The sequence below is a fragment of the Solanum dulcamara genome, chromosome 6, assembly GCF_947179165.1.
Source record: "Solanum dulcamara chromosome 6, daSolDulc1.2, whole genome shotgun sequence".
In the NCBI taxonomy this organism is placed as follows: domain Eukaryota; kingdom Viridiplantae; phylum Streptophyta; class Magnoliopsida; order Solanales; family Solanaceae; genus Solanum; species Solanum dulcamara.
The window spans coordinates 61,335,088-61,361,649 of record NC_077242.1 but is presented as its reverse complement, the minus strand read 5'-3'; the positions used below and the strand labels follow the sequence as shown (position 1 = coordinate 61,361,649).

Genomic DNA, 26,562 nt, shown 5'->3' with positions numbered 1-26,562 from the left:
GGTCAATAAAGCAATGGTGGAGATGTTATCTCCAGCATAGGCCAGTCAGGTCCCCTCATATGATAGCTTAGTTCTTCGAGGCTTTCTTGGAGAAATATGTACCTCTCAACTTAAGTGAGCGGCTGCAGGATGAGTTCACAAACTTGACTTAGGGATCACTGTTAGTTGCAGAGTATGAGGCACAATTCCATAAGTTGGCTAGATGTGCGGCTATGCTTATACCGACGGAGCATGAGAGGGTACGTGGATTTGTCAAAGGGCTCTCATTCACACTTCAGATGGCTACATAGTAGATGGTGGCATCGGGCTTTTCTTTACTGCAGATAGTTGATCATGCATTCACCATTGAGGGGATCTGTCGTGAGGTCTATAAAGGTAGTGATAAGAGGCGTCATCGTCAAGGTGGTTTTAATAGGTCACAGTCCCATGGTAGGGTAGTCCTGGGCAGAGGTTACCTACAATAGTTTTATTTTGCTAAGCCAGTTCAGTCAGTTTTTCAACTTAAAGATGGTGGCAGTTTTGTGGGTACTAGTTGTTAGATGATTCAAGCTCTGATTCAGTCTTCGCGGGGTGCACATTCTGGGTCTTCAGGCTGTGGTGGCTAGTTAGGTTTAGTTGAACCATCTCAGAGGGGTACTTTCAGTGGGTTATTTTATAAATATGGCGTAATAGGCCACTTTGCGAGGGAGTCCCTAAGATCGGTCACCGTTGGTGACAGGGCCAGCAAGTTCAGGCCCCTAGGGCTACGGTTCAGTCTATTAGAAGTGGTGCTCAGAGTGGCAGGTATGATCCCAAGGATGCTCAAGGTGGTCCTCAATGGGGCAAGCTGGGAGGTCGAGGTGGACACCATATGTATGCTTTTCTAGGGAGGTCAGTGTCGGAGGCTTCAGATATCGTTATCACAGATATGATCTCCTTCTCTCATCAGCCTACATATGCTTTATTTGATTTAGGATCTACCTACTCATATGTTTCTTCCTATTATACTACTTGTCTAGATGTGTGTGCGAGCCTTTGCCTAAGCCTATATGTGTAGCTACCTCCGTAGGTGATTCTTTAGTAGTGGATCGAGTGTATCGATCATGTATGGTGACTATCTTGGGGTATGATACTAGGGAAGACTTGATTTTACTGGATATGGTAGACTTCAATTTGATTCTAGGGATGAATTGGTTATCTCCTCATCATGTGGTCTTTGATTGTTTTTCAAAGACTGTTACTTTATGCATGCTTGACATTCCTCCAATTATGTGGACGGGTACTGTTAGCCATATGCCTAAGGGTGTGATCTCTCTTTTGAGGGCGCATCGGTTGGTAGGAAAAGGGTGTCTAGCATATCTTGCTTATGTCCGTGATACTAGTCCAACACTCCTACTCTTGATTCAGTTCCGGTGGTTAGAGAGTATCCTATTGTGTTTCCAACTAATCTACTTGGTCTTCCTTCTGATCGTGATATTGATTTCGTCTTCATGTTGAGTCGGGTATGCAACCAGTTTCTATTCCACCCTATCAGACGGCTCCAGTCGAGTTAAGAGAGCATAAGGAGCAGCTCCAGGACCTTTAGAATAAGGGATTCATTAGACCTAGTATGTCTTCTTGGGGTGCTCCTATCCTGTTCGTGAAGAAGGATGGAGCAGCAGTGTTCTCTAAAATAGACTTGAGATCGGGCTACCACTAATTGAGGATTAGAGTGGAGGACATCCCTAAGACTGTCTTTAGGACACGATACAGCTAGGGGTGGGCATAAATATTGAAAAATAGAATATCAGACCAAATAGAATTTTATTGGTTTTTCTGTTTTGGTATTTCAATTTTCGATTCAGTTTTCGGTACATATTTTTTGTAACTTCAGTTTTTGATAACACAATTTTTGTATTTCAATTTAACAAAAAATTACGCACTATTGTACATTGTACAATATACATACTAATATACTATATTACGCACTACTATACATTGTACAATATACATACTATATTAAGTCGAGACTATTAGTCATTAGATATTTTAAGTATTAAATATCAACATGGAGGATCACTTAATTAACTTATGGGGACCAACTAATTAATAATGCATAATAAAATATAGTCAATGTTAAATAATTATAATTTTTAAGAGTGTTTTTTCATGATACGAGCTACCTATATATAATGCAGAGCCATAGTACATGTAAAAAATGATATAATATAAAATGTAAAAAAGCCCATTAAGGAGGGCCATAACACCAAAACTGAATTTAATAAATCGAACTAAATCGAATTGGTTCAATTCGGTGTTTAGTACAACAAATACATAAATCAAAAATCAAAATCAAAAAGTTGAACCGAACCGAATTACCGAATGCCAGCCCTAGATACAACCACTATGATTTCTTAGTCATGTCTTTTCGGTCGACTAATGCCCTAGCAGCGTTCATGGACTTGATGAACCATCTGTTCAAGCCCTACTAGAATCCTTCGTAATAGTGCTATTTATCTGAGGCACTTAACGTCAAATTAGCCTGGATACTAATCACAATATTATCAAGATGAATTGTATAATATAAAAATTGCGCTCATAACTCAATTATTTTGCACAAATAATTTTGCGAACATCAAACTTTAGGTTTGCAAACGACCTATATTCAACTTTCATACTTTTCAGAGTTTAAAGTATTCAATCCAACATTTGTTAATCATATCAACTTATTATGAGAATAAGTAAGATAACTAATTCTTACGGAATCTTCCAGTTCTTCATACGCACATTTTCGAAATGGATAAATCATTCATGCCAACTAATAAAAATATTTGTACTAGTAAATTTTAAGCTTATCATGATATGTGCTTCTTGCTTAGTAAATTTTTGATTTACCATGAATAAATTTTTGATTACTACTTCAAAAGTAAATTTTAGATTTATCTCTTCTCAGTTACTCTTCCTTTTCTAGAGGTGAGTCGTGATCCCATCACAATAAAGTGTACATTCATATTGATAAGCTTTAGGGAATACTATTTATAACACTTTGGAAGTGGGAAGGTTTGTTAGGAAGGAAAAATTTCAGAAAAACTTCTGGTGTTTGCTCCCATGAAGCCACCTACGGACCGTACAAGGTCCTACGGTCCATAAAAGACCATCATAGGTAGGGATCCATAAGTTGAAATAAAATGATAAGTTTTAGAATATTTTTTTACGGACCAATAGAACGGTCCGTAGATGGGACCTACAGTCCGTAGGAAGGGTCGTAGGATGAGATTTAGAGAAGAGGTATTTGAGGATTTGCAGGATGGAATGGCCTACGAGATGGTTTGTAGAGTGAAGTTTAGATGGTTGGTATTGAGGGTATACAGAATGAGCAGGTAGACCGTAGAAGTATCTAGGGCCTATAGGGTGGGGTCGTAGAAGGAACTTCAGAGACCTTGATTTTTGACTCCGTTTTCCATGAGCCTTTTTGATGACCTGCAGAGTGACCTCCGACCCTTAGGTAGGGCCTATAGATCACCACCGACAATTTAATTTCAGAGTTATCTTGGTCATTTTTTATTCTTTTAATACCTAAGTTATGTTGTTTTGGACTATTTTCTAAGACCTATAACTACTCAAACCCCAAAATTTTCTCATTTCTTCTCATTCACTCTTAAACCCTAAAAGCTTTTAAGGAAATTCTACCTAAAAGTCATCTTCTTAAAGTCAAGCTAGAGTTCAAGGATTTCTCTTTTATTTCAAGTTAGAATTCTATTGAGGTATGTGGGAGTTTCATTCGTGGAGTCCCAAAGTATTTTCAATTCCTCTATATGATTTCTTCCTAACCCTAGATTTTCACGACTACGTATTGGGTTCAATCAATTATGATTTATTTCACTTTTATTGATTTTATTTTGCATGATTCAATCTTAATTACATATTTTTGATGAATTTTTCATGAACCCATGCATTTTGCCTATTTTGTGATTATGAACTACGTTTGAGAATTATGCATGCATCATGAATTTAAAGAACTATGATTTTAAGGATGCTTTTAGATAAATAATCAATGATGTTTTTATGAAAATAAGGTTTCTTCAAAAGGTGAAGCATTCTTATCATGAAGGATTTTCATGATTTTCTATGAATAAGTCTATCATGATTTAGATGCTTAGATAAGTATCTTCTATGAATATATTATGAAAAAATTGTGATTTGTTAAATGAGCTTTTCTTATGATTTTCAAGTATGTTATGACGAATTTGATTTTACAAGATTATTACCATTTTCAAAGATTATGTTGTGGTTATCACTATTGTTGTTGAGAGTATTACCCAACACCGAGTTGGACTAGTATCGATTATCCAGATCCCAGAACTACGTGCCCCGTAGAATTTGCCTTAATTGTTCCTAGCTAGGATCCACAAATAACTCATGTTCATGGTCCTTACCTTGGTAAGTATGACACAATCTCTTCTCGGTATGGGAGGGATGACACCGGATTTCATGTTATAGCTCACATCGTTTATATCGATTACACTATCTCTCACTTATTTTGTGTTAAGCATATGATTTTCTTACAAATATTGCATTGATCAGGTATTATCTTTCTAACGATGGTTTTAAAAGATTATGGCATGTTTTAGTTTGGTCATTGCATTATCATGTCTTATGTCATACATTGCACATTCTCCATACTAAGTACATTCCATAGTATTGACCGCATATTTCTTTTACCTATATTATCTTATAATATAGGTCACGATGCTTCCCATTCGGCTCACGGTTAGTATTGGATTCTACCTACGTTGTACTGCTTGGTGAGTCCTCATGGTTTGAGGGCATGACCACTTTATGAGTTTCATATGTTTTTTTTTTCATTTTTCAGACTTCATTTAGTTTCAGTTTATTTCGCGAGCTAAGACTTGTCCTATGCCACACATATGATAGTAGAGGCTATGTCAGACTAGTATGATTTCCGTATTTTCAGATGTTATACTCAGATTTCTTCCTTATGTTGAGTTTGTTAAATTGAGGTTTATCTTCCGCTTTCAGTTTACTTTGATTTATCTTGTTATCTCAAGTCATGTTTATGCTAAGAGGCTAGTTTATGGTCTTTCGGGATCCTAGGGTGTAGCTTGGTTCGTGATACTATCACATTCACTCCAGGGAATAGATATGAGTTTGTAGTATTTATCAAAAGTTTTTATTCTCCATAAATGGAACACAATTATTTGAGCATATCAAATTATGACAGCTTAATACCCCATTCCATGTTCTTATGCATTATTCAACCACTTATCTTCTTCCAGACGTATTATGCGTTGCTACCACAATAACATTAGAGAATGAATGTGTATCTGTGGAATTTATCAAAAGTTCTCATTTTTTATGAATGAAACATAATCATCTGAGCATATCAAATTATGATAGCTTAGTACCTTATTCCACATTAATATGTCAGGAGCACATCGAGTCATACATATAACTGTAGAATTTTTTTCTCTAACATATGTTTAATTGTAATCACAAATCTATAAAAATATTATCACTTTCGATAGTTAACAAATTTGATCACAATAAAGCAAATAAAATATAATCAATTTTGATGTCATTATATCCTTTCAAACTTGGACATAAATTTTAAGCAAATTAAATACACTTTCTTATATTAAAATTATGCTATAAATCCAAAAAAGATAAATAAAGTAAAAATCTTGTCTGATGATAAACATGTACATATGTGATGCTCATAAAAAATCAAATTTCATATTTAGACAAGTGTAAATCATGAATTAAAGAGCATGACTAAGATGTAACACTTTTAAGCATTTTTGTGCAAAGCTTCTATACTAACAACATCAAAGTGGCATTAATAATAATATCTTAGTATCTTACCATCTCAATTAGTTTAGATCATCGTGCTAATAATGTGTTATGAAACTATAAAATAGAGAGAAGACTTCTTAATACTCTTTTTTTTTATCAAACGGACATTACCCAAGGATCTTATCCCTCGTGGCGGTCAGGGGTTGAGCCACACCCCTCTAGCCTTAACATAAAATAAAAAGGAAAATTCAAGGAGGGGGGACATAAATCGTACCTGCGATCCTATGGTAGTTTATAAGTCATCCAACCTACTAAGGTCGGCCAGCTCATTCCCTATACTAGCAAATGAAACCTAGAAATTATGCACCTAAAAGAGAGGACTCATCTTGATACAAAGACACTAGGAAAGCATAAATGAGGGAGACTCTCTCTTTACAAGTTAAAAACAAGAAAGGAAAAGCCTATACCTAAACTAGTGGACTATCAAGTCAACACCCAAAAATGCTCGAGTGCACGAGCGGTAGAACGTAGATTAAGGGTTTGTTTGGAAAAGCCCTTGATAATTGAATTTAGCGTAATTGAATGTAATTACATTGTCTGATATGTTTGGTTGGTTATGTAATTACTTGATTAGCAAATAATTGAGTATAATTGACAAGGGGTGATTACACTCTCCAATTCTCATAGGGAGACTGTGAATTGCTAGTAATTATATAGTGTAATTATAAGTTGATTACTTTTTTTTGTTTAAATTTATTTTTTATTTTTACTATTCTAATTTTTTATTATTCTAATATTTTCTAAAAACATATATATTTTTAATTTTATTATATATATATATATATATCATTTCCTTCTGATTCTCGACCTTTATTTCATGTGATTCCATGCAATTTTTGTATTATCTATTTTTTTTAATTTAATGTTTATTTTTTAATTAGCATAATTTTGTTAGTATTCTAGTTTTTAAACTAAAGTATTCATTATTGAATAAGGTTATAGACTTATCTATATTTTTTTAAAATCATATTTATGCACGTTATGTTGAAATTTGATATAAGAGTATTATGTTAAATTTCTTATTTTGAATTTAGAACTTATGTTATATTTTCAGTTTCATTTATTTAAGGAGTATTGACTCGATACTTCATATTGCTAGCTATTTTTTAGTTAGACTTGATAGATCATCTTTTTGTCAAATGTTTTAATAATTTTATGATATTACATTTATAATATTAATTTTTTTTAGAAATTTTTATAATTTTAGTACTTATGATTACTTTAATTAAAATATACTAATTTAAAAAATATACATTCATTATTTTTATAATATTAGTTAAGAACGTATGTTTATTAATTAATATATTTTCAAAAGACAATAGATATCTTAAATATTTAATTTAATATCATTTATAAAGACCCATATGTGTCTAATATAAATTTTTAATTTTAGATAATTAACTTTTATTTTTATAATTTAATATAACCTTATGATTACACTTGTGTAACCAAACAGTACACTTGTAATACACTTTAATTATATTATGGTAAATAAACATGTCATCGTAGTTAGTAAGTTGATTACACCAATTTCAATTACCAGATGACTTTTCAAACAAATTCTAAGGGATTCTTTACCATGAAAAAAGTCTCTAACTCCAAAGAATATGCTTAAACATTCACTATAATACAAATATCTTTATAACAATTTTGAGTTTGATTTACTTTTATTAATTTTGATATTCTATATTTTTAATATATATAACTTTTTAATTATTTTTTATTTTGACTCCACGGACTCACTAAGCACAACCTCGCTCAAGCCTCATAGCCAATTTATTGGGGCCGGACTTAAAATACCACACCATTGAGCTCTAAAATTTCTAGCCCAATGAGCCAAACGACGGCTTTACCCTAGAGAACGCTTACCATAGCTGGTAACACTGTGAGGGAAGCTGCTGGTCCAAATGGGTTTGCTTGAAATCATGGCTGCTGGCGCTGTTGCTGTTGCTCTTCTTTCATGGAAGATTGAAACTTCAAAATGGACGGTTGGTGGATCTCATTAATTTTTTTTTAAAAAATTCTCTAATTGTTTAGGCATTTTCCATCAAGATTTCTTGTTTTGTTTGGGAAGGAGAAGGTGTCTTGAAGGGGGTGTGTGTTTCTTTTGTAGGAAAAAATACTTCTTTTTCTTTTTTTCTTCATCTAGTAAAGAGTTATTTCCTTGGCACTTTCGTGAATCTAATTTGGGCATCAAAGTAACAAAAACAAGTAACGAGATGGATTTTGAGATGTTTGTGGCATGGCCATTATGCTTGTTCTCTTGTGATAAGAAGAGGTAAGTGTGACAAAGAAAGGCAGGTGGATCTCATGAAAGAGTAATGAGAAAAAAAAAACCAAAAAGTAAGGAGAAAGATCAATTTTTCCTCTGAACTATGTGAAAGATTTAGATTTGCCCTTCGTTTGAAGAAATATGACTTAATTGGGGTAGACGTGGCATCATTGTGGGTTAAGCTTCCACCATTTTGAAAAATAAGGGTTTATCTAGCTCATTTGGGTAACGACGAGGGCACATTTGACTCCCACTATAATTGGAGGGTAAATTTATATCATTTCACGTAGTTCAATGGTAGATTTGACCTTTTGTCTTTTGAGAAATCAACTTTGGAATTAAACCAAGATTATTAATCCTAGTTTGTTTAAGATTTGATAGTTGTTAATTTCATCAATTCATGTCTAATTAGTTTTTATTGTCAAATTGGTTTTTATTCAAAGTAGAATTATATTATTAAAAATCCAAGTGCTACTACATCTTTTATTAACAAAGTTAAGTGAAGTTTAAGTTAAGATCGAGAGATTATGAGCAAAAGCCTATACCTTGTTCCTTGTCTAGTTTGCTAATTTTTTTTTACATAGTAATTGTTGTATCTTTTACTGGTTGGGAAGTTACTTTTTGTGCCATTTGAATGCTTTTAGGTTTCCATCGTTGGTATGTGGTATGGGAAGAGTTGGAAAGACTATTTTGGTGAAGAATTTAAATAATGAGCTCCTAAAGATTGCTGCTTCAGGCTCTAAACTGTCTTTTGGTCTTATGGTATGGGTTACAGTTCCCAAACCGCCAATAGACATAAAAAAGGTTCAAACAAAAAATGCCAACAGAATAGACGTAAATTCATCAAAGGCTCAAGCAAGAAATGAGTTTCCTTCTTATCCTGGATGATGCTTGGTAAGCTATAAGTTGGATTATGTAGGTGTGCCCTAACTTGAAAATCCCTCAAGAAGCAAGGTAATTATTAACTTCTTGTTTTTGGATCTTTGTAGGCAAATGAAAACATACACCGAAACAAAGGTGTACACAATGAATGAAGATGAATCTTGGCAACTGTTTGTCAAAAAAACAGAAGATAATACCGATCTGGAGCATATTCAACCATTCGCAAAGGCAATTGCTAGTGAGTGCAGTGGTTTACCTTTAGCAATTGTTGTCATTGGAGCATCTACAAGAGGGAAGAAGAGGGTCGAGCTCCGGAATGATTCTTTACAATCATTTGAAATGTCCGAACCTCATAACAAATATGTTTACATGGTCATCAAGTTGAGCTTTGATTCTTTAGAATCCCAGGATATTGAGTTGGCCTCGGAGCAAAGAAGTAAGCACGTGAACAGAAGTATCAAAAGGAGAGATGACATTCAAAGTTGTTCCTTGTATTGCTCCTTATATCTCGATGGCTATTCCAACAGATGATCTCATACACGTTGCCAATGGGCAGAGGGGTTCCTTGGTGAATGTAACACATGAAGAAGCCTACAACAGGGGAATCACAATGATTGTGAGTCTAAAAGATGCTTGCTTGCTTGAAATGAACAAGTTTGATTATGTGAAGATGCATGGCATAGTTCAAGATGTTGGTACATGGATAGCTAATTCCTTTGGGAATGAACACAATTCTCTTATTCAGGTAGGATTTGAGTTGGCTGAGATATCATATATTAAAATGTCTGGTTCTCTCGAGAATATCTTTTGTAAGTTATAGAATTAATAGTCTACTTGATTGCTTCATGGAATGCCCAGAGACAACTTTACTTTTGCAAGACAATTATCCTCTTGTGACAATTCCGCATGAACTTTTTTTGCGTTTCCATCCCTAATAGTTCTGAATCTGAGTGAACCTGGTACCACAACACTACATTCTTCCATCAATAGTATACATACGGAAAGAGTTGAAATTGACAACAAAAAATGAATAGATAAACTTAGAGGCAGTGACTAATTAAAAAGGACTTAATCAGTGACAAGAGAGAGTGGACTAATGTGGACAACTTTATGCTACCTTGCATTAATTCAAGTCGGGGATGGATTCAAGATTTAAATTTGATGGGTTCAACCTTTAAGGTTCTTAGCACCCAAAATAAGACCAATCTTATAGGATAGTGCAATTTCTGTTGTACGGAAGAAAAACATAATGACATAATTCATCCATAAAGTTTAGAGTGGGTCAGGTAAGATTTTGAATAATCAAACAGGAGTAAAAAATATACAAGCATTTTCGCAGCACAAAATGAGAAAATTCCCTGCTTCACTCTGTTCTCAGATTATATCATTTATATAATCTGAAACTCTCTTGCTGGCAACATACTTTTCCTTCTTTTCTTTCCTATATGTTTGATTTGTCACTAACTAGTAGGAAAAAGAGATGTTGTCCAAAGTGTACTTATTAATATAAAAGGAATCATTCTTCTCCTATCTGTGCTAGAATGAAGAGGCTCCACAACAACTGTTTAAAATTTATTAAAGATTTTCCTGGAATTTTGCTTTATAAAGAAGGAAAATGCAGTAGTAAAATATAGAGATACTATGCTAAGTGTTTATCTTGCAACTTCATCACTGGTTAGATAATTCTTCTTTTTTAGCATAACTTTTCTGATATTCAATGTGTTTTCTACCAGAAGTTTCTCCATTCAAGGACTCGAATCTGATATCCTAGGTAGAAATGGATGGATCAATGAATATTTTAAGTTTATAGTAGAAAAGAATGGTTGTCTAAAGTAGCTCTTTTAATGAAAGAAATCATTCTTGTCTCATCTGAGCAAGATTGAAGAGGCTCCACAACAACAGTTTAAGATTGATTAATGATTTTCCTTAAGTAGTGCCTTAAACAAAGAAAACACAATCAGTTTAGCTTCACTTGATCATCTTTGAGAGCATTATTGGCATTCTCATAAACATTATTCTTATTTACCTCAAGCATAATATATTCAATGTACATACTCTTTTCTGTGGTATCTGACTTTATTGTTGAGGTGGGGAAGTTTGTTTTTAAATGCTTCTATCCTAAGATTGAAAATACCATCCAATTCTCATCAAATGTTGAAATTATAGGAAGGATATGGGGAAGCTAACAAAGTTTAGAGATGCTATCAAGGAGGAGGAAGGAGCTGAAAGAGAAGGCTATAAACCAAAACCAGATGTTCTTAAGTGGCTCAAGGATGTTCAAAAGCTAGAGAATGAATGGGAGTCTATGCAAGAAAGCATTGCAGCGGCGAAGAAGCTTGCATATAAATGTTGTCCAAATTGCAGCCTTCTCTTTGAAGTCTCCGCTCAAGCACAAAACATGCGAGATCAACTTTGCAAACTTATAGATATTGGAGAAAGCTTTGAATCCAATTTGGTGGTAGAAAATTACCAGATGAAAAAAGTTGAGTTCATTCCAGGACCATCAATAGAAGGCCAGTCAGCAGCAACAAGGAATGTCAACAAAATTCGACAACTATTAGAAGATGATAAGGTATTGTTGGAATTATACCAAGACTAGTAATCCTAAAATGATTAGGATGTAGTACTTGCTAAGCTGAAAAACTTGAGATTATGAGTGAATGATTAAAGCTTCCAATTCCTTCTCTCTCTAGTTTTGCTAAATTTCTTTTATATAGCCATTGTTACATTTTTCACTTGTGGATAAATTATTTTTTGGGCTATTTTAATCCTTTCAGGTAGGATCATTATGGGAGGAGTGGGAAAAATTACTTTGGTGAAGAATCTAAACAATGAGCTTCTAAAGACTACCGTGTCAAGCTCCAAATTGCTTTTTGGCATTGTGTTATGGGTTACAATGCCCAAACAGACAACAAACATAAGAAAGGTTCAAGCACAAATTGCCAATAGATTGAAACTAAAAGTAGATAACGTGGGAAGTTTAGAAAGCAGTCCCAAAAAAATCTATCAAAGCTCAATCGAGAAAAGCGCTTCCTTCTTATACTGGATGATGTTTTGGAAGCTAAAAATTTGGATCATATAGGTGTGCCCCAACCTGAAGATTTTCCATGAAGCAAGGTAATTGTAACTTCTTGGTTTTTTGGATGTTTGTAGGCAAATGAAAACATACACCGAAATGAAGATTTACACATTGGATGAGGATGAATCTTGGAACTGTTTGCATGTGGGAGATATTGCCAATTTGGAGCACATTCAACCATTTGCAAAAGAAATTGCAAGAGAGTGCAATGGCTTACCTTGAGCAGTCAGTGTTGTTGGAGCATCTATGAGAGGGAAGATGCTTTGGAATCACTTAGAATGTCTGAACCTCAAAGATAAGGTTTACAAGGTCATCAAGTGGAGCTTTGATTCTTTAGAATCTCAGGATATTGAGTTATCCTCGGAGCAAAGAAGCAAACATGTGAACAAAAGGAGGGGTAACATTCAAAGTTCTTTCTTGTATTTCTCCTTGTATCCAGTGACTATTTCAACAAATGATCTCATAAATTGCTGGTGGGCAGAGGGGTTCCTTGGTGAACATGACATTTATGAAGAAGCCTGCAACAGGGGAATGACAATGATTGAGAGTCTAGAAGATGTCTGCTTGCTAGAAACCCATAGGTTGTTCTGTGAAGATGCATGACATGGTTCATGATGTTGCCATATGCATAGCTGTGGGATTAACACAATTCTGTTATTCAAGCTGGAATTAGGTTAACTGAGATAGCACATATTTAGGTATTAGCTTCTGTCAAGATTATCTTTCGTAAATAACAAAATTAAACTTGTACTTGGTTGCTTCAAGGAATGTCTAGAGACAAAAAAATTACTTTTGCAAGATACTAATTACCTTGAGAAAATTCCCATGAATTCTTTTTGTGATTTTCCAGCCGTTCTGAATCTGAGTCAAACTGAAATTAGAGCACTGCCTTCTTCTATCAATAGCTTATATACAACTACATGCTCTAGTACTACAAAAATTCCACTGGTCAACATATGTACCACCTATTTATAATCTTCGCAATTTTCAAGTGCTCAATTGTGATGATACAAGATTAAATTGTCTGTCGCAAGGATGGACAAGTTGACAATCTGAGGTTATTAAATCTGCCTGCAGCTGATTTGGAGGAGAACCATCCAAGGACTTTTCCTCAAAAAGTCTAGCATTGAAATGTTAAATATGCTGGATGGTAAAATGATAAGAGCATAATTCGATGGTTCCTGAGGTTTGAGAAAGAAGAGGGCGACTCTTCTTGGACCAACGTCTTTTGATGAGCTATCATCTCTCTACATAATCTGACTTTCTTTATATTAAATTGGATAGCTCATCAATTTTCAAGACCACATCTTGATGGCTAGATTGAAAAGAATTTCGCATTGAAGTTAGGGAAGCTCCAATACCAGTAAAATTACAAGTCAGCAAGGATGATATGCGTCTCCAATGGTGAAATTTTCAGTAAAGGAGAGCTCTCAAGCATGTTGCAGTTTGCTTCAGATCTGTACTTGGGAAATTACAGGGTTCTTAGGAGGTTACTTCCACTGCATTTCAGGTGATGTGCCAAATAACTTTTAGATTCCTCACTTGTAAAACTGCCAATGGTATATACAAAGTTATTAGTTTTAAAAAAAAAAAACTGCCAATGGTACTATACTGGTTATTTGTTCTCTAGCATCCTTTTCTGTAGAACTAATTTGAGCCTTGATTTTCTTTTAGTTGTTTTGTTTATAATGGTCAACTTCAACTATTGCCTTAAGGCTTTAAATAGATGTTCAAATTATGTTACTAGAAAGATGAACACATAGTCTACTGTTGTAGCTTTTACATATGATTGAATATCTAACACATTATAGCTAAAAGAAAGGATAGTCATGAAATGGAATTTTTCTAAATTTAAGATGTCTGAAAGTGATGATACAAATTCTATATATACTTTTAATCCAATTATTCCATTTTTTTCTCCTCACCTCCCCCTTTTCACATGAAAACCGATTTTTCCTATGAATAGGCGTGTTAGAGAAATTGGAGAATTCAAGCAAGATTCGTTAGTTGGCTTCACATCACGGCTCACCGGTAGTCTTAGCTTATTGTCCAATTAATATACAAGTATACTGACTACTTGCTACTCAAGTCGTGGTTCTTCTGTCATTAATTTTTTGATTAGTTCTCCCATTAACTTTGTTCTATATACTATGCCATGTCATCTCCTTATTGCAACTTAAACATGGTTTATTAATACAGGTTACTAGCATTCTACTTAGCTTTACCACAAAAAACATATGCTTTAAGAGAAGAGATCGAGGGTGTGTGTGGTATGACTAAAATAATTTCCAGAATATATTTTTTTTAAAATGAATTTCTGAAAAGTTTTCCTTGGAAATGTTTTTCATTGTTTGATTAGACATTGGAAAGTATTTTAGCCAAGTGATATTTTAAAGTTGATTTTAACTTTCATAGAAAAATAGGACATTGAAAAAAATGGGGCAGTTTTAAGTTTAATTTACGGCAGTTTTTGGTTTGAATGCGTATCAAATTTGTAATATAGAAGAAGATTGGGAACGACTACTCCCACTTCCCCCATTCCCTCTCCTCACGGGCAGTTTTTAAACCTTGTGAAGTTTTTTTCTGGTCGTTTTGCATTCCTAATTCTTGGTGTACTTGCATTTTCTTTCTTCAAGTGACAATGATATGTGTCCTGGTCAGCCGCTAAAGAATTTCGGTAGTCAATGATGTGAAATGGAAGTTTGTCACGTGCAAACAATTTACTTTTACAGACTAGAAATCACAAGTACAGTGTTGTAGCATTTTTTCCATAGTTAATTTTCTTACTGAAAAAGCCTTCATCATGCCAGACAGTATGACCCATCCACTTTTTTCGGCCATCTGGCGCAACTTTACTGGCAAGTAACAAAGCTGATGGTTTATACTCTGTCAAAGCAGGCTACTCAACCCTTTGTGCCCTGAATGAAATGGTGGAAAGCTGGCCATGGAAACTAATTTGGTAAACAAAATTACTCCCAAAGGTGATTTGCTTCACTTGGACAGCACTCTACGAAGCATATTTGACTGAAGATAATCTCAACAGAAGGAAACATTATCAACAGATGCTATATGTACAAACAATGTATAGAAACCAACAGTCACCTACTACTACTCTACTCAGATGCTAGAGAAATCTGGAATATGTTCTTTTCAGTTTTTGGGCTCAGTTGGGTCATGCCAAGAGGATTAAGGATGATTACATATGCTGGAGTACGTGGAAAGCTGATAGAGCCATCAGGACAACCTGGAAAATGGTCCCTGCTTGTATTTTTTGGTGTATTTGGATAGAAAGGAACATAGATGTTTTGATGGAATAGCAACTCCTAATCAGAGTCTCAAGGGTAAGTGTCTTATTTTGTTTTATAGCTGGAGTAATTTGTCGCCTGTAAACTCCTCAGATAACTTTTTGGATTTTGTTAGCTCCTTATTGTGTAGGGTTCAATGTAATGGATCTAACAAAGTCACTTTTGATCTCACTCTTTTGTGTACTAATTGCATTTGCTTGATGCCTTAAATGAAATCTATTACTTCATCTAAAAACATCTGTTAAAGAGGAGACAGTTTCTACTCATCCTGTCTTTCAATGTATTGAAAAAACAAGGTGACTTCTGAATCATAGGTCGGTCTGTTAGTTTCCTATACAATTTTCTTTTCCTCTTGTATAGGAACACTGTATGTCAATATTTTGAGATAACAGGGTGACTTCTGAAACATTTGTCTATCTATTAATACCCTTATATCCATTTTCTTTTATTTTATATAAGATTGCTATTACTTTCCAGCGAATTGAAGCAATAGAAGGAAAGGTGATGCAACACAAAAGAAGCCCAATTTCCCTAGAGCACAGCACTAGCCTCACATCTCTTACACCAAAACGACTAAAGGTCGATGTGCCCATTTCCTCCAAGGTTTCTCCTCCTCCCTTTTTGCTGCAATGCTGTTATTGTTGGTGAAGATGTTTACGGACATGGATATATTTTTCATGAACTTATCTTATGTCGTTTGTCGCTGGTGGGTAATAATATTTTTTTCTTGGATACTTTGAACATAGGCTAGCAGTGTTGTACTTGATGATGAACATAAGATTCTTCGCTGGATATAGACACTGTTCTGGTGTGTTACACATTTCATTGAGTTAAAGATTTGACATTTTGTTTAACTTTCAGTCTTAAAGCGAAGACGAAGACTGTCCAGAGAAAACTCTAAAGATGCTAAAATAGTTCCTTTCATTTTCCTACTTGAAGGGTCTGAATTATACAAGGGAATTGGACACATTTGTCTGGTTGCTCTGAGTCACAAATTTGTTTATTTAGAAATTATTTATATGTTGATTAGGGTATATGTTAGGATTATTAGTGAAGGATCGAGTCACATGACGATGAACAAGAAATCAAAATCAATGACCTTCGATTTTCCTTTGCCCTTGTTTGAATTCCTAGATCTACCTATTTTTATATATGAATTCAGCTCGTCAATGGGAAGTTGGAACCTTAGAGTTCAATGGAAGAGAGAACTCTTATCTCTTGTTTTGGTTGAAATCTGCTTACTTCATATTCCTCAAATCGTCCTTTAAATAAGAAACCTTATGAAACTAGGAAACAGAAATCCTATTCTAGACTAATAAGAAAACTACTAACAATATAGTTAAATTTTTTGTATTCTAGAATAATAAGAAAACTACTAATAATATAATTATATTATTAATTCATTTGGCTATCTGTCGCACATGTCTTGCCCACAAATGCGTCCACAACTTTACCCCCCTCATGCTGAAAGAGCTTTTCCTCAAGTTCGAATGATGGATAAGCCTGTTGAAAAGAGTCTACAGCCTCGAAAGTAGCTTCATCCTCCGGCATATCCGACCATTGAAAAAGAATCTCCTTTATACCACAGTTAAACGAGCTCGAATGGCTGCAGCAGGCAGAGGAGCTACTCGGCCATCCTCTGGCAGTGGTAGCTCTGTAATAGGTGGGAGTTGGTCACCTTTGAATGCCTTTAAAAGGGAAACATGAAAAACGTTATGAAGTTGACTGTCACTTGACAAATCCAGCTCATATGCCACCTGTCCAATTCACCATAAGATCGAAAATGGACCAAAAATCTGGGTGACAATTTATTGTGAATACTCAGCCGAATGGAACACTGCTTTTAAGGATGTAAACGAAGCCATACAAGGGTCCTGGAGCAAATTTGACGTCACGATGACCCTTATCATAATATTCCTTCATTCGTTGTTGTGCTTCTTGTCACTGAATCCGAATATCACCCAAGATGTGATCACAATCTAGAAATGCCCTCTTAAGAGCTTCTACCCGAGTGGTCCTAGGTACATATGAAAGCAGACGAGGTGGTTCACGACCATAAACAACCTTGAAGGGCGTGGTTTGCAACGCCGAATGAAAAGATGTGTTGTAACAATATTCTGCCCATGGGATCCAAGCAACCCACTTCCTAGGATAATTATCAACAAAGCGAAGATACATTTCCCCAGTACGATTAATGACCTCTGTCTGCCCATCTGTCTGTGGGTGGTAAGCAGATGAAAATTGTAATTTAGCGCCATTCAAGCGAAAAAGTTCCTTTGTAATCTAGTGTCATTCAAGCGAAAAAGTTCCTTCCAAAAAGTACAAGTAAAAACCACATGTCTATCACAAGTAATAGTTTCAGATATCCCATGGAAGCGAATAATTTGCTCAAAAAATAACTGAGCCACACAAGCAGCTGTGTATGGGTGAGCCAATGGTATGAAATGAGCATATTGTTGGGGGAAGGAAGCACCACAACTAAAGTTTGATATGATGATAAATAATGAAAATAAATTAGACACGAGAATTTTATGTGGAAACCCTCAAGCAAATAGAGGGAAAAAACCACGGGTAGAAGGATTGTTACTATTATGATATGGAGTACACCGCTCTCAAATACAAGGAGAAAATAATAATTAACACTTCTCTCTTGTAAAAGGAACAACTCACTAAAGAGGACACTCAAGACTACAATATTTATCTTGGTGTATAACTTTCTTTGTATTCTTACTCTCTCTCTCTTTCTGAATTGTGGATGCTCTACACAAAACTCTTCAAGCCCTTAGGACTATATTGTGAATGCTCCTAGGACTACATTGTGAGTTCTACCCATGTTCTGTTAGAAGGAATGAACTTATATTTATACAGTCATAAACCTTTTCCTATAAGAAAAGGACTAGCCAAATATATGGAAACCTTGTGTTTTCCTTTTAGGAAAATGAAAACTCAATTATACTAGGAAATTCTTTTCCTTTTCTGCTTACTTTTTCTGTCTACTTTTTCCTTCTTTGAATTGAACTTTACTTAGCAGCCTTTGTTGACTTTTCTTTCACATATTTCGAGAACCAATCCACTACTACAAACAAGACCGACTTCCCCCAAGACTTGGGTAAGCCATCAATAAAATCCATTGAGATGTCTGACCAGATCTGAGTTGGTAGTTGGATAGGTTGTAACAATCCTACGGGACTTAAATGTTCAGATTTATTGCGTTAACATACCGGACAGGCGGCGACGTATGCGGCAATGTTCGTCTTCATACCTTTCCGGTAGGGGTGTACATGAACCGGGTTGATTCGGATTTTTTACAAACCAAACCAAACCATTTGTGTCGGGTTATTAAATCTATAAACCAAACCAAATCAATAAAAGTCGGGTTTTTTTATATCAATTTTTCTCGGGTTTTTCGGGTTTTTTCGGGTTTCTCAGGTTTTTTATAGTATCTAATAAAAAACATAGAGCAGTGCTTCTTAAAAAGAGTTCTAGTACAAAATATCAACATATAAGATGGAGGCAGAACACGGTTTGAAGTTTTAACTTTAGAAGATGGTTTTTTTTTGTATATTATTTAGATAGGCTTCTCAAGTCCAAATCTAAATGTAAGAAAGAAAATAAAAATTATGAAAAATTTTAAAAGAATATTTATAAATTACATTTTAATAAATATTTTCATGTATAACATAATTTAAAAGTAGTATATCTATAATCGGGTCGGTTTGAGTTCGGTTTGACTTTTTTTTAGTTAAAACCAAACCAATCCTATAATGGTCGGGTTTTTTTTCCAAACACCAAACCAAGTCAAACCAAACCACTAGTCGGGTTTTTTTTCCGGTTTGGTTCGATTTGTCGGTTTGGTGCGGTTTATCGGTTTGCCATGTACAACCCTACTTTTCAGTAGAAATCCCCACGAATTTGGTGCAAGGTTTTTTGTACCCCTTCATGTGCACTATCATGATAGGTAGAAAGTACAGTAGGCAGCGAAGAAGAATTCTGTAAAAGGTAGATGCGAACTTTAAACAAAGGCAACCCATCCTGAACTTGCTAGTCCGAATCCAAATAGCCTAGCTTGACTTTATTACACAAACTTAACAGTTCTGTTGATCCCGTAAGCTCCTCCCGGATGGTGTCCAGTAATGTGCTACGAGGGGAGCTAATACCATTCAAAGAAGGGTCCTCATGTGTCATTCGAGATAAAGCATCTGCAGCTTTATTGAGATAACCAGCCGATACTCCACCGTAAAATCATAACCCACGAGTTTGCTCAACCAGTGTTGTTGAGATGGTGTAGTGAGCCGTTGTTCTAGCAAGTATTTCAGGCTGTAATGATCTGTTCGGATGAGAAAAGGGTGCCCCCCCCCCCCCCCCAAGTATGGCCACCAATGCTGTACTGCCTTTGCAAGGCCAATCAACTCCCTCTCATATGCAGCTAATTTTGGGTGTCGAGCTGCTAACTGCCTAATAAAAAATGCTCCGGCCTGACCTTCCTGTTGCAAAACGGCCCTTATACCACCTCCTGAGGCATCACATTCTACAATGAAAATCATAGTAAAATCAGGCAGCCCGAGTACTGGAGCAGATGATAAGGCTTGCTGAAGCGAGTTTTTCTTGTCTAGACTAGTCAGAGGTGCTGCCAATTGTCCATAGTCACGAATAAATTTGCGGTAGTAACCTGTAAATCCCAAGAATCCTCGAAGAGGTAATTGACTAAGGTTGAGGCCAATCTAAAATTGCTTGTATTTTGCTCCTATCTACCTCCACACCCGTAACTGAAATAATATGCCCCAAATATGCGACGTGAGTTGTACCAAAGCAACATTTGGATTGTTTCAAATATAATCGGTGTGCACACAATAACAAAAATACATTTCTCACGTGAACCGAATTGTCCTCCCTACAATTGCTATAAATTAAGATATCATCAAAGAAAATCAACACAAAGTGGCGTAAGAACTCATGAAAGACCTCATTCATCAAAGCTTGGAAAGTGGATGGGGCATTAGTGAGTCCAAATGGCATGACAAGGAACTCAAAGTGCCCGTGATGAGTTCGAAAGGCTGTCTTTTCCACATCGTCCAGAGACATGCGGACTTGATGGTATCCAGACCTCAAATCTAGTTTAGCAAAGTACTTGGCCCCATGTAACTCATCTAGTAACTCGTCCACTACTGGAATTGGGAACTTGTCCTTTAGCAAAGTACTTGGCCCCATGTAACTCATCTAGTAACTCGTCCACTACTGGAATTGGGAACTTGTCCTTTACTGTTTTGGCATTCAGTTCACGATAATCAATACAAAGGCACCAAGATCCATCTTTCTTAGATACCAATAACACAGGTGAAGAAAAAGGGGAGTTGCTTGGTTGTATCAATCCTTGTTGCAACATCTGATTACATTGCTTCACAATCTCATCCTTTTGCCGGTGAGGGTATCGATAAGGGCGAACAACTACAGGGGCTGTTCCGCACAGCAAACTGATCCGGTGGTCACATTGTCTCAGTGGTGGTAAACTCAGAGGTTCCTGGAACAGGTCGTCGAATTCTGTCACAAGGTATTTCAGTCGCTGCTCATTAGTAGTTGCCTTTCCTAACAGATGTAAAGCCTTCTCATTATACCGTTGTTGTCCCTGAGACAAATTAATTTCCCTTCCACCAAAAAACTCATAGTAAGTGCCGCAAAATCCCACAGTATAGGACCCAAGGACTGTAACCACTTAACTCCCAAACCAATAGCAAATCCACCCAAGGGAATAACGTAAAGGTCTACAATAAAGCTAATTTCACCAATAGAAAGTGTTTCCCTTGTGCAGGCCCCCAAACATGGAACCTTCTCTCCATTGGAAATGGAGATTCTGATGTTGTGCAAGGAGAAAATATTGAGGAGCAATCGACTAGCAGCCATAGAACTTACAAAATTGTGGGTACTTCCAGAATCAATAAGACTAAGCATGTGTTGTCCATTAATGAGAGCAGACAATTACATAGTTCGTGCATGCCTTTGACCTGTAATTGCATGTAAAGAAATTTCAGGGCAGTCATCAAGAACTTCTGAAATTGTGTCGTCAACTGAATCATCCAATTCCAGCTAGAAAAGTCGCTTGCACTGGTGAGTGGCTGAATAATGTTTATCACAGTTATAGCGTAATCCCTTAGCTCTTCTCTTCGCCATTTCTGCACGAGTTAATCGCTTGACAAAAGGGGTTTGGTTGCTGGTCTGGATATTCGTCGCGGTAGATGAGCCAACTGGACTAGTAGTAGACTTTGCTGTGTTTACTGTACTACCATGACTTGTCCGGGACTGCTGCCATGCCATTTTGCGAATGTTACTGACTTTTTGCTGCTGTTGTTTTTGCTCTAAAGCCCTGTTCACAATCATAGCTGTCGATAAGTCATATGGTTTGAGCAACTGCACGTCCAATTTGATTGAATCATCCAACCCCGCCATAAATATTCTCATGCGCAAGTGTTCTGGAATAAGCTCATCAGCCCTAGCCAACTTTTCCTGAAACCGATGTTGATAAATTTCAACTGAACCCGTTTGTCGAAGCGTGACCAATTCACCCACCGAGTTGCTATTTTCAGGAGGTTCAATCGCTGGAAGCATCGTTTCTGAAGGTCTTCCCAACTCATTGGGCTCTTTGCTTGTTTAAGCTGATAATATCATAGTTATGCTTCTCCCAACCGGTGAAGCCCAGTCACTCCAACCTTTTCCGCATCTGCTGTATGTTGATTTTTTAAAAATTGCTCACAATGATGTGCCCAAATCAATGGGTCGTTAGTGCCATCATAAATAGGAAAATCCATCCTTGCATTGCCATCATAAATAGGAAAATCCATCCTTGCATATCTTGGTATTGTCGAATTGGAATTACTGCTAGTTTGATGATTCTGATCAGCCAGTTGAATAGGCAGTGTATTGCCTCTAGTAGTCGGATTTGTTGATCTACCTGTCGTCGGGGCACTACTGGACTCTGCCCCGTGCACTGCTGGTTTAGTAGAGCCAATTCCCATGCATGCTAGAAAATTGTTCTTGAATGATTTGGACAATTCTTTCGCCTAGACGTTGTTCCATCACTGCAAATTTAGAGTCCATTAGTGTTTCTGTAATCACACGTTCTTCCTGGAATTGATCTCATCATCCATTGTGTTAGGCTTTGATACCAAATTGTTAGGATTATTAGCGAAAGATCGAGTCACGGGACGATGAAGAGAAAAATCAAAATCAATGGCCTTCTATTTTTCTTTGCCCTTGTTCGAATTCCTAGATCGACCTATTTTTGTATATGAATTCAGCTTGTCAAAGGGAAGCTGAAACCTTAGAGTTCAATGGAAGAGAGAACTCTTTATCTCTTGTTTTGGTTGAAATCTGCATACTTCTTATTCCTCAAATCCTCCTTTAAATAGGAGACTGTTACAGCAATAAGAAACCTTATGAAACTAGGAAACAGAAATCCTATTCTAGACTAATAAGAAAACTACTAACAATATAGTTAAATTTTTCCTATTCTAGAATAATAAGAAGACCACTAATAATATAATTATATTATTAATTTATTTGGCTATCTGTCGCACATATATCTTGCCCACAAATGCATCCACAACAGTATACTACTGAAAATCTTAAACCAGTGCATCTTTTCTATCCCTTGAAACCCCTATCTTTGAGTTCTTGATATGAAATTTTTTCTCCTTTGCCTTTTTTCTGAAATAGGAGAAGTTTGGTGAATGAATAGCTCTCCAGCAGCTGGTGTCACCATATTGCAAGGTACATTCTGCAGGAATTATTCAAAGAATTACAACTATTATTTCAAAGAGAAGGTGTAGCAAAGTTTTTTTTTTTTTTTTTTTTTAGGACATGGTCTTTTGAGGTACCAAATGGTGGAATATCTTTGAGATTTTTTTCTTGCACTTGTGAAATATGTCTGCCTAGAGAAGCTAAAATTAAATAAGCTCACTAATTATTCTTATTTGTCTTAGATTTTTTCACCATATGGATAAGATCCTGATATATGTCGTATTTGCAGACAAATACGACTTCTATTCTCCTCGAAGTAATGGGATGCATAAAATTCCTCCATGAACAAGTGAACGTGTGTTTTTGCCAACTTTTTTTTCTTTTTCTTCATCTATAGGAACTATATTTACTGTACTACTGATTAAAGACAAGAAAATTTGTGGCTCTAATATGAATATCTTCTAAACAAAGTGTCTCCAAATTTGATTTTTATATACAACAACAAGAACAACATACTCAATGTAATCCCAAAAGTGGGGTATGGAGAGAGTAGAGTGTCAGATCTTATCTCTACCTCAGAGGTGAGGCAGAGAGAATGTTTTCAATAAATCCTCGGCTCAAGACAAAAATAGTTTAGAAAAAGACATAATGAAAGTACAAGAGACAATAGATAATAACAAAAACAACAGATAGCAGCAGAATAATACTACATTAATAATCCTAGAATCAAACTACACGAAACAACATATAGTAAAACCTTGTTCTTTATATCATACCGCTAAATCCCCTTGAGTGTAATTGCCCTATTGACTCATTTTTTGTTGTGTATTACTGTTCCTCAATTTTAACTTTTGTTTCTAATGGTCTTTTTACCACAAACTAAATCCTTGATCAGAAGAAAAGCAAAGAAACACGGGAAAGACTCACTTCTTCCCTAATTACACCAAGAAAGTAATGATAAGATGTCTTTGACCATTGTGGAGTATGTTGAGGATATATATTTGCAAGTTGACAGAGGTATGGTCATTTTTACTTTCTCCATTTCTATTAAAGTTTCCAATTTTAGAATAACTTAGTATAAAGTTTCTGACTTCTAATATATGTTGTCAAATAAGAGCAATATGGAATGTAACACCCAGAATTTTTTTCCGCCAAAACTCAAGCCATTCTTCATGTGCGTGTAGGACCGAACTCGGTGACTCCTAGTTGTATTTATGAGTTAGGATCAATTCCTAAGTATTTGAAGTGTATTAGATGTGATTTAGGTTCATAAGGTATCCCTAGAACAAAGCCGAGTCCAAAGAATTCGTTTCGCCTAAGTTTCCGAATGAGTTCGTATAAGGGTAAACTTCAAACGACCATAACTCCTAGAATACAATGAATTGGGTGGCCCATGACCTATCTAATTAAAGGTCTTTGAGTCTTCTTTCCAACGCCACTAAGATTGCATTTTTCCGAGTTCGGAGTCAAAAGTTATGATTGGTCGAACAGAGAGGTCCGCGATAGGTCCGCGTCGCGGACCTGTCGCGGACTTGTCCCAATTTCCAGATTTTGGAGGGGCATTTTGAGAAAATTACCTAATACCTATATATACAACTTGGACGCGTTTTGGATGATAATTTTCAGTCTTTTGCCTCTCCAAAGAACCCTAATTCTCATCCCCTTCTCTTTCAAATCATCTCCAACAAGATTTTTCCTCAAGATTCAAGGATTCAAGCTTTCCATTGAAGACCTAACAACATGGTTTCTTCAAAATCTACTCTAAGATATGTAAGGCTAACCTAAAATATGGATTGAGTTCTTCCATATGCCCATTGATGTGTTGGATAGAAGTTGTGAAGAATTTGAACCTTCTAGGAAGATTTTCCTTGAAATTTACCTAAACCCTAGAATATTTTCATATGCTAGAAATTGATGGATGATTTTAATGACTTGAGTTACTAAATAGTTATCTTTCATATTATTGACTACAAATGGATCTTTGCATATAAATTAATATGTATTGATGGCATTCTTAAGTTGAGTTTTGTTGAGAGTATGGATTCATGTTTCCTTCACATGAACCCAAGATGAGATTTCTTTTTGGTCATAATTTGTCTTGAGTTTGAGATGGATGGTTTGGGTATATGTGTTGATTGGAATGAGAAGAATGAATTGGAATAGTTATGAATGTGAATGGCATAAAAAGAATTAAAACGTTGGTAGAGCTAGAATGTCACTTTTGTTTTTATAAATGGATGTAGAATTAAATAAGGATTTTGGAGTTGATGTTTGATGATGATGTTTGATGATTATGTGAATGATGATACTTGACGATGATGTGAATGAAGATGCTATGTTGATGAGGATGTTGTGTGATGAAGTAGATTGGAGTCTAATGTAATTATGTGATATGTGATTTGCATAATTTGATTGATTGGAGTCTTATGAGCATTTTGAAAATAAATGATCTCTTGAGAAGGAGTTTTAAATAAATGATTGTGAACATTTTTGCATAAACTATTTATACGCTATTTTGAGTTTTAAAAAAATATTATTTCCATCTATGATTTTAAAGAAGAGTTTAAGCATGAGTTGAGTTTGAGAAGTCTTTTAATTATTTTTGAACATGAGTATTTTGAGTATAAATGAGTTGAGCATTTTTACTTTAAAAATGCTGATTTTTGAGATTGAGTTGAGATTGTATAAATTTTAAAGAGAAGAGTTTGATGATTTGAGATGAGTCGATTTGAAAGAAGGTCCATGAGGCCAGATTTGAATTGAGTTTTGAAAAGAGTCCAATGAGACTAAATGAGTATTTTGAGTATCTTACTCACTTGATAGATATGAGCATATTGAGTCTTGAGAGGAGTATCGAGCACCGAATTGGGTAAGAGTATAGTCCATACTCGAACCAATAAACTACGTCGCCAAACGTAGGAGGGATGGAACCGTTAAAGTCGGATGCTTCCCATAGGATCGAACCGTTAAAGTCGGATGTTTCCCATTTTATTGTCCTGACATTATAAGACTTGGTTGGATTGGATCCATGATTTGGTTGAGCGTTCATACCCTGGAAAGGTATGGACGGACGTGGCAACAACGTCGAATTATTGTACTATCACTCGTTCATATGGTGATAGTTGTCGGTTAGAGAAACTCCCAATTGAATGAATTGTGCTTGATATGATTGGTTTGATGGTGATTGTAGATGATTGAGTTGAATTGTAAAACATTGCATAATTTAATTTGCATATTTATGGAGTTGAGTCTTTTGAGTTGCCCGCCGAATATTCTCTTTATTTTAAGTCTTCCGCTGATTGAATGGATGAACGGATGTCTGATCAGGCTATGTGGTTCGCTTGGGAGCCAAAAATAATTTCTGAGTGCCGGTTACGTCTAGGGTACCCTCCCGGGGCGTGACAGAAAATCAAAGGGAATTAAGTAGTTGACTGTTAAACATGCATAAAATAGTAGAAACA

At 35.7% G+C, this 26,562-nt stretch overlaps 1 long non-coding RNA gene and 1 pseudogene across 1 annotated transcript; both read left to right on the top strand.

Moving 5' to 3' along the window:
* The first annotated feature begins 7,582 nt into the window (after positions 1-7,582).
* On the top strand, positions 7,583-9,705 carry LOC129891239 (uncharacterized). Its single transcript, XR_008767132.1, has 4 exons — positions 7,583-7,820; positions 8,749-8,998; positions 9,094-9,224; positions 9,395-9,705. It is a non-coding gene; the product is annotated as an uncharacterized LOC129891239 (long non-coding RNA).
* A 1,326-nt stretch (positions 9,706-11,031) lies between these two features.
* Positions 11,032-16,497, top strand: LOC129891237 (uncharacterized; annotated as a pseudogene).
* Positions 16,498-26,562: the final 10,065 nt, after the last annotated feature.